Source organism: Urtica dioica, chromosome 7 (assembly GCF_054948205.1).
Source record: "Urtica dioica subsp. dioica isolate 48M chromosome 7, U.dioica_male_clone48M_v1_H2, whole genome shotgun sequence".
Lineage (NCBI taxonomy): Eukaryota > Viridiplantae > Streptophyta > Magnoliopsida > Rosales > Urticaceae > Urtica > Urtica dioica.
In genome coordinates, this window is record NC_142762.1 from 46,711,683 (window position 1) to 46,718,225 (window position 6,543).

The following is a 6,543-nucleotide window of genomic DNA, read 5'->3' on the forward strand; positions in this document are numbered from 1 at the left end:
CTTCAGACTTGTCCAATCCGAACAACGTACACATACACGTTGTCAAAAGTTAAAAAGAAAAGAGAAAAAGAGAGAAGGGAAAAAGCGTGTTAATAATATTACAGCTGAGTTTCGCTAAACTGATCAACACCAGACACCAATATCATTGACAAGTCCATATCGATCTCTCCAAATAAAAATTAATATTAAGAAGCCGACCATTTCCTTTTTTATTTTTTTGTGCCAAATAAAAGATGTGAAGTCGTCTTCAAGTTCGTGAGGTAATTAGTCTCAGGCTCTCAGCCTTGTGGTCATATATGTCTCTAACCAATGTTTAAAAAGCAAGAAAAATCCGTTTCGCGAGCGATAGAAACTACAAATGCTGAAATGAAATGTCCATTTCACCCAAATAAACGTAACATTACAGCTTTAGCAACTTCCAAACTTGAATTGACTCAAGAAGAGGGAGAAGAGAAAGGTATGCCTCAGCTAACTCGAACACAACGTAGAAACTCGGTTATCTAATAATCTGTAATTTGAAATTTTAAGTAACTTAATGATGCCAATTGTTGAAATTTCAATACGGATTTTCATAATATAAAAAAAAAAAAAAAAAACCCCATATTTATGACATGGATCAAAAGAAATCAACAATTAATTTGCGTGAAGGTCTTTTTCTCGGAAAAATCTTTGATCCTTTTTTTTCTAAAGGGATAATAATTAAGTAATAAATTTAGGAAAAGACTTGTCATGTGATCTTTCAAAGCGTATAAAGTATTATTATTAGGGCTCTTGAAATATATAATAATATGAAAATTCAATTTTTTTTTCCATATAATCAATTTTTGATAAATTTTAAGTAAATAGTCACCAATTTTTATAAACAAATTAAAGAAGACATTAATAATTATAAATAATCATCAAACTCCAAGGGCATAAATAAAATACCAAAAATGTCCAAATAATAACACATCATCATAATAGTTATTTACTTCAAATTTATAAATTTCTTTCTATATAACCAATTTCTAAATTTTGGTGGTTTCGTTACTCAATTTTAATTGTTATTAATCTGTATTAGTGAGTGAATTACGTGTACTTGCATGTCAATTTCCAGCAACTACTTTTTGGCTTTTCTGCAACAGGCAACGCGTAGACTTTGAATTAAAACGTACGGAATCTCTACTGACTGAAGTAAATAAACAGAATAATATGTTTACGCCATAATGAAAATGAAAATGAAAACAAAAGCATGCCAAACGGGTTGTACTTGTATGTATATTTTCTTACTAAATATCCTGCTTAAGTCAAGGGAATACGTTTTCCAATTTTTATTTATTTGTTTTATGAAATATAGTTCGTTTTTCAATAATGCATGTGAAAGTCGCGCATATATATGCTCTATGCACATTATATATGTGAAACTGGATATTTATTTATCGTACATTATCAACGGCGATGCCGACTTTTGCCGGAAATCGTTGATTCCAAGTTATTTGGGAAATCTCAAATAATAAGCCTAAATACAAATAAATAATTATAAATATATGGCAGTGGGACCCACTATTGTACCATTCCGCTCCGGCTATGTACCAAACCATTCCTGTACAGCTAACAAGATTGCCACGTGCCTGAAATGGAAGCCTCATGAGAGCAACGTCATTGGTGGCATTTGAAAATTGAAATGGCTATTATCACAATAATATATTATATTTAAGCAAAAAAAAAATATATATATATTATATTTTATTGTCTATTTCATTTCATCCACGTTTGTTTTTTAAATTACAAAAAAATCCATCATAAATAGAGGAAAACACCAATAGATACATGAGAATTGTATGTTAGTACAAAATACACCATTAGCTTAAATCATAGTTGATCTAGATCACAAATATTGTTCATTCTTTCAACAAAGAGAACGACATTAAACAGTTGAGCACACATAAAGCTTGTTGGCATCAAAGCCGCCCAATAGATTCTTAAATGAATCCCAAGCTCAGATCGGTAGTCATTCGTCACAGTGTCGTCTTTGGTACCAAACGACAACGCAAAGCCCGAGAGGGAGGGCTTTACGTATAATGATATATGACGATAATAACCATTGATGTTTGCCTCATTTGACGAATCGCAACAATAACTTTAAGACTTATCAGACCTCTCAATTATATTCTCTCTGCGTGTTCTTCATCTTAGTGATTGATTTTTCAAAGAATTATAAAGGGTTAAACCAGAGATTGTAATGTTGTGATCATCTAATACTGAGCGAGTGAGTTCGGAAGTGGGTCTAGGTATTGAATCCATGGATTAAAATCAAGGGTGTTTGGAAATTTTTATAGGGGTTTTATGAGTTGCTTTGCATTAAGGGATTCTGTGTCTGAGCTTGAAGGTGTAATCAGATCAATAGTTCAATAGTTTTTTGTGAGGAGGTAAATAGTTCATTGTTCGTTGGATTTGCATAATAATTTGATAAAAAAAATCCCCACACAGATATTTCAAATATCCAATATGGCCGATAGAAAAATCACACAGATATTTGACCATTAAAAATAATATTCTTTAGCTTTAGATCAAAACCTAAAATAAAATACAAATTAAAATAATGGAACATGTCTTATCCGTCTCCAACAATAATAAAAAAAAACAACCAATAAATAAATAACAAATAAAGCAGTGATAAAGATTAGGATATACGTATCTTAGGGTAAATAATTTTTAATAGGTTCTGTTATACATTATACAGCATAATACTTTGGGCAATGTAGATTTATAGCCAAAATGAAACTATAGATTTTGTTTTTAGCCTACGTTTCACATTTTGTAGGGAAATAGTCAATAGGCTTAGGCGGTAATATTTATTAGACTAATTTGCCCTTTTTATTTTAAAAAATGAAATAATGAATATAAGGAAATTATAATGCTTACTTTAAATAATTGTCAAAAAATTATTTGGTTACACGCGGCCTTAAAAATCTAACAAACAATTCGAACTATCTCAACAATATTATCATAGATATTAAATATTAAATATCATTAATTATGTGCGATATCCTAGAAATTGATTCACCTGTTCAGCTATATCTGGGGAAATTTAAGACTCTATTGTTCCAGTTGGTCGTACAAGAAGCAGTCAAAGATTAGGCAAAGAAGTGGTAAGTAATTTAAGACTTTTTAAATTTAATATACTCGGTGGAAATTTCTGAAAATAACTGTAAATAAAATCGTGAGATTGCTTGTGCTTCAAAAATTTAAACGTTCTAAAATTTAAAAGCTAACGGCTTCCTTAAAAACAGCAAAAAAATATTCTGAGAGTAAAATAATAAGTCAAATACGCTAATTATAAAACACACGCACAAAAAAAAAATAACGTGTCATAACAACTTTAAATGTAGAAGTTATTGGACCTAATTCTAATTAACACACGCATAAAGAAATTACCAACACATACGGAAAAAAAAAAACGTGTCCAACAAATTAACACGCGCACAAAAAAAAGGAAGAAATAATATACGCTAATTAAAAAACTGCATTAATTATTGAAGGATAAAAAAGTAAAATATAATTTGTCACCTAATACGTTTGGCTATTTCCCTAAAAAACTCCAAACATAGGTTAGATAAAAAAATCTAACGTTATAGGTAACCTAGTTAGTTACAAAACTCTAATACTTTTGTGGTTTTTATTTGGTAAATAATGCTATTATGCAAAGGCTATTGTTGTCCATAAACTAATTTTTAAGCTATTTAGGTTTTTAATACATATTTAGAGTTATTTAGTTTCTAAATTTCATTGAAATTTTGATTTTTTAAGGGTAAGAAATTAAAATGTTATAAAATAATTATTCAAGAACCAAAATGTGACTCAAGTTATAATTCAGAAACTGGCTGTGTTACTAGATTTTGATATTCTTTATCTTATTTATTGTCAACTTTGAACATCCTAAAATTAAGCTCGGGGTTCCTTTTTTCTAACTCACGAGTCACGACAATTGGTTTATGAAATTTAAGTGGTGGCCAAATCTCAATGGGGCATTGTATAAATCTTCTTGTTAAAATTTTTCTATAAGAACTAGTTTAATTACTCTAAAAATAAGTTCAAGCGGAATTCGCACACCTGATGTTTCCACTAAAAATAATCCACGAAAATATCCCGAATGCCAATTTTCTAAATTCGGATTACGTAGAAGCAAAAAATTAAGGGTCAAGCGGCTATATAGCCAAATAGAACTTAAGCTTTTGCAAAATAGTCATAGTTTACCAACTATAAGTAAACTAGCCAAAGTATGATTAATTTAGGCTGAATTAAATTTAATCCCAACGAACTATAAAGACAGAATGAAAATTTTATGAAGGCTGGATTAAAATTAATCGAGACAGGATTAAAAGTCGCAGTACTCTCAATTGGCTATTTATCTATACCTAATGAAACTATATTTATTTTGCAAAAGTCATAGTTTAAATTGGATACCTCATACCATTTTTCCAAAAATTAAATATTAGAGGTCAATATACCACGTCTAATAACTATCTAACCATATAAAACATTAAAAAATTTCAAATAGCCAACGTTTCATTATTTTTTTTATAAATAGTCACGTAAATTTATTTACGCTATCAAAAAGATAAAAATACTGAGTAAATTTCTAGTAAATATGTGTAAATAACGTTAGTTACGTCATTTTTTGACTATTTACGAAATATTTTGACCATTTACAAAAAATTTACAAAATGTTGGTTAAAACGCAAACGCTTATGTTTATGTGACTTATATCGCTAAATATTTTATTTATAATACCATAGGCAAATAAAATATTTTGATTTTTTCTCATATATAAATTACTTACTCTATTATTTCATTGTATTAAATCTCATATTACCGTATGAAGAAGCAATACTCAATATATATAGTAAAAATAAAATAAAAAACCTTGTCAACCGATATCAAATTATCAACAAAATCATCCAGCATGGGCAGCGTTTTTGGCACCATCGATAAAGATACTCAATTAGTATATATTATGAGAATACGAGAATAACATCGATCCTTTCAACAACAAAAAAATGTTTTTGTTTTTGTTTTTGTTTTAATTTTCAGTCCGCGCATAAGAAGACGTTCTTCCTTGATCCTTCCCTTCGCTACCGACACTCTCAGCTCCTCTTTTATTGTTATACCATTTTGTTTTCTATCTATTCTATTGTTTCCTTTTCTTTTTGTTGACTTTGAACTTGGATTTTTCTTCAGATTAGTAAAATGACAAATAAGCAGAAAACTCTTACAGGCTGTCAAAATGTTGAAAAAACACTAGCAAGAATAAATTCGTAAATACAGATATAGATCGAAGCAAAACTCGTACAACTTGGCATTTGTATTATCTCTATTTTTTTCACGCAATAAAAATACCCACTAGTTGCAAGGCATAATGAATTATTCTATATATGTATCATCATAATTTCCATATATATTTTACAAAATAAGCTGAAATTCATGTAAAATTAATTGGTCAACTTGTATACTATTTGTGACAAGTCATAAAGTTAGAGGAGATGTAGTTGCCAGCTCATAAGATTCAGTTAGTTATTGCCTGTATATGTCAACTTGTAATTAATTACTATTAATTTTGTTTAGAAGGTCATATAAATACGTAAATCACTATGTGAATCAATGAGAGGTCATATTATTCACAACACTTCAGTTTTGTCTCTCAACTCTCACATCCTCAATTTTCGCTTCTTCAATTACTCAGACACAACAGGTTTTACATTTATAAATTTTCTCTCTCACACACATATACTGTATATTGTATTACAATATTAAGCAGATTAAGTTTAACGAGTCAGACAATAAAATATTTTAGAATATATATATTAAGGGCTGTATTAATACTATATCAGCTTGCATATTTTTTCCTTTCCAGCAAACATTTTATTGTTTAAAGTTAAACTAAACACAAAACTAATTATATATACATGAATTCGAATTTCAAACAATAATAAAACCAGACTGTCTCCCACTATCGATTCTTCAGGCAAAACAAAAACATTGGTTGGACTCAATTGGACAGACTCATATAGATCATATCCATAAAAAAAAAATAACTGACCTCTGAGGCAAGAACGAGCAAATGTTTCCTTCATTATTAGTCGATCAATAATTTGTCCACGTATACAAATTGAAAATAATAATAATAATAATAAAAACCACAACTTGAGAAAGAATTGCATTTATTGAAGTTTGAATCGTGTCAAATCTTCAAGAAATATATTAATGTCTGATTACGACTGACTAGCTAAGTAAGTTGATCATATATACTACCCCAAGTATATTATATATAATCCTTTTCGAAAATAATCATGAGGTTTCAAACCTTGTAATAATACAAACTGAGGTTTAATAACAATCACAAACTTGACAATGGTATCATTTAAATTCGATGACGATAGACGGAGGTTCATATCATAGACTGTATACTGCCAATTGCCCCAATTACAAGAGTATTACGAGGCTCAGAAATTACGAATAATATATCTACTTAAAAAAGAAAACAAAAAACTTTGAACATATAGA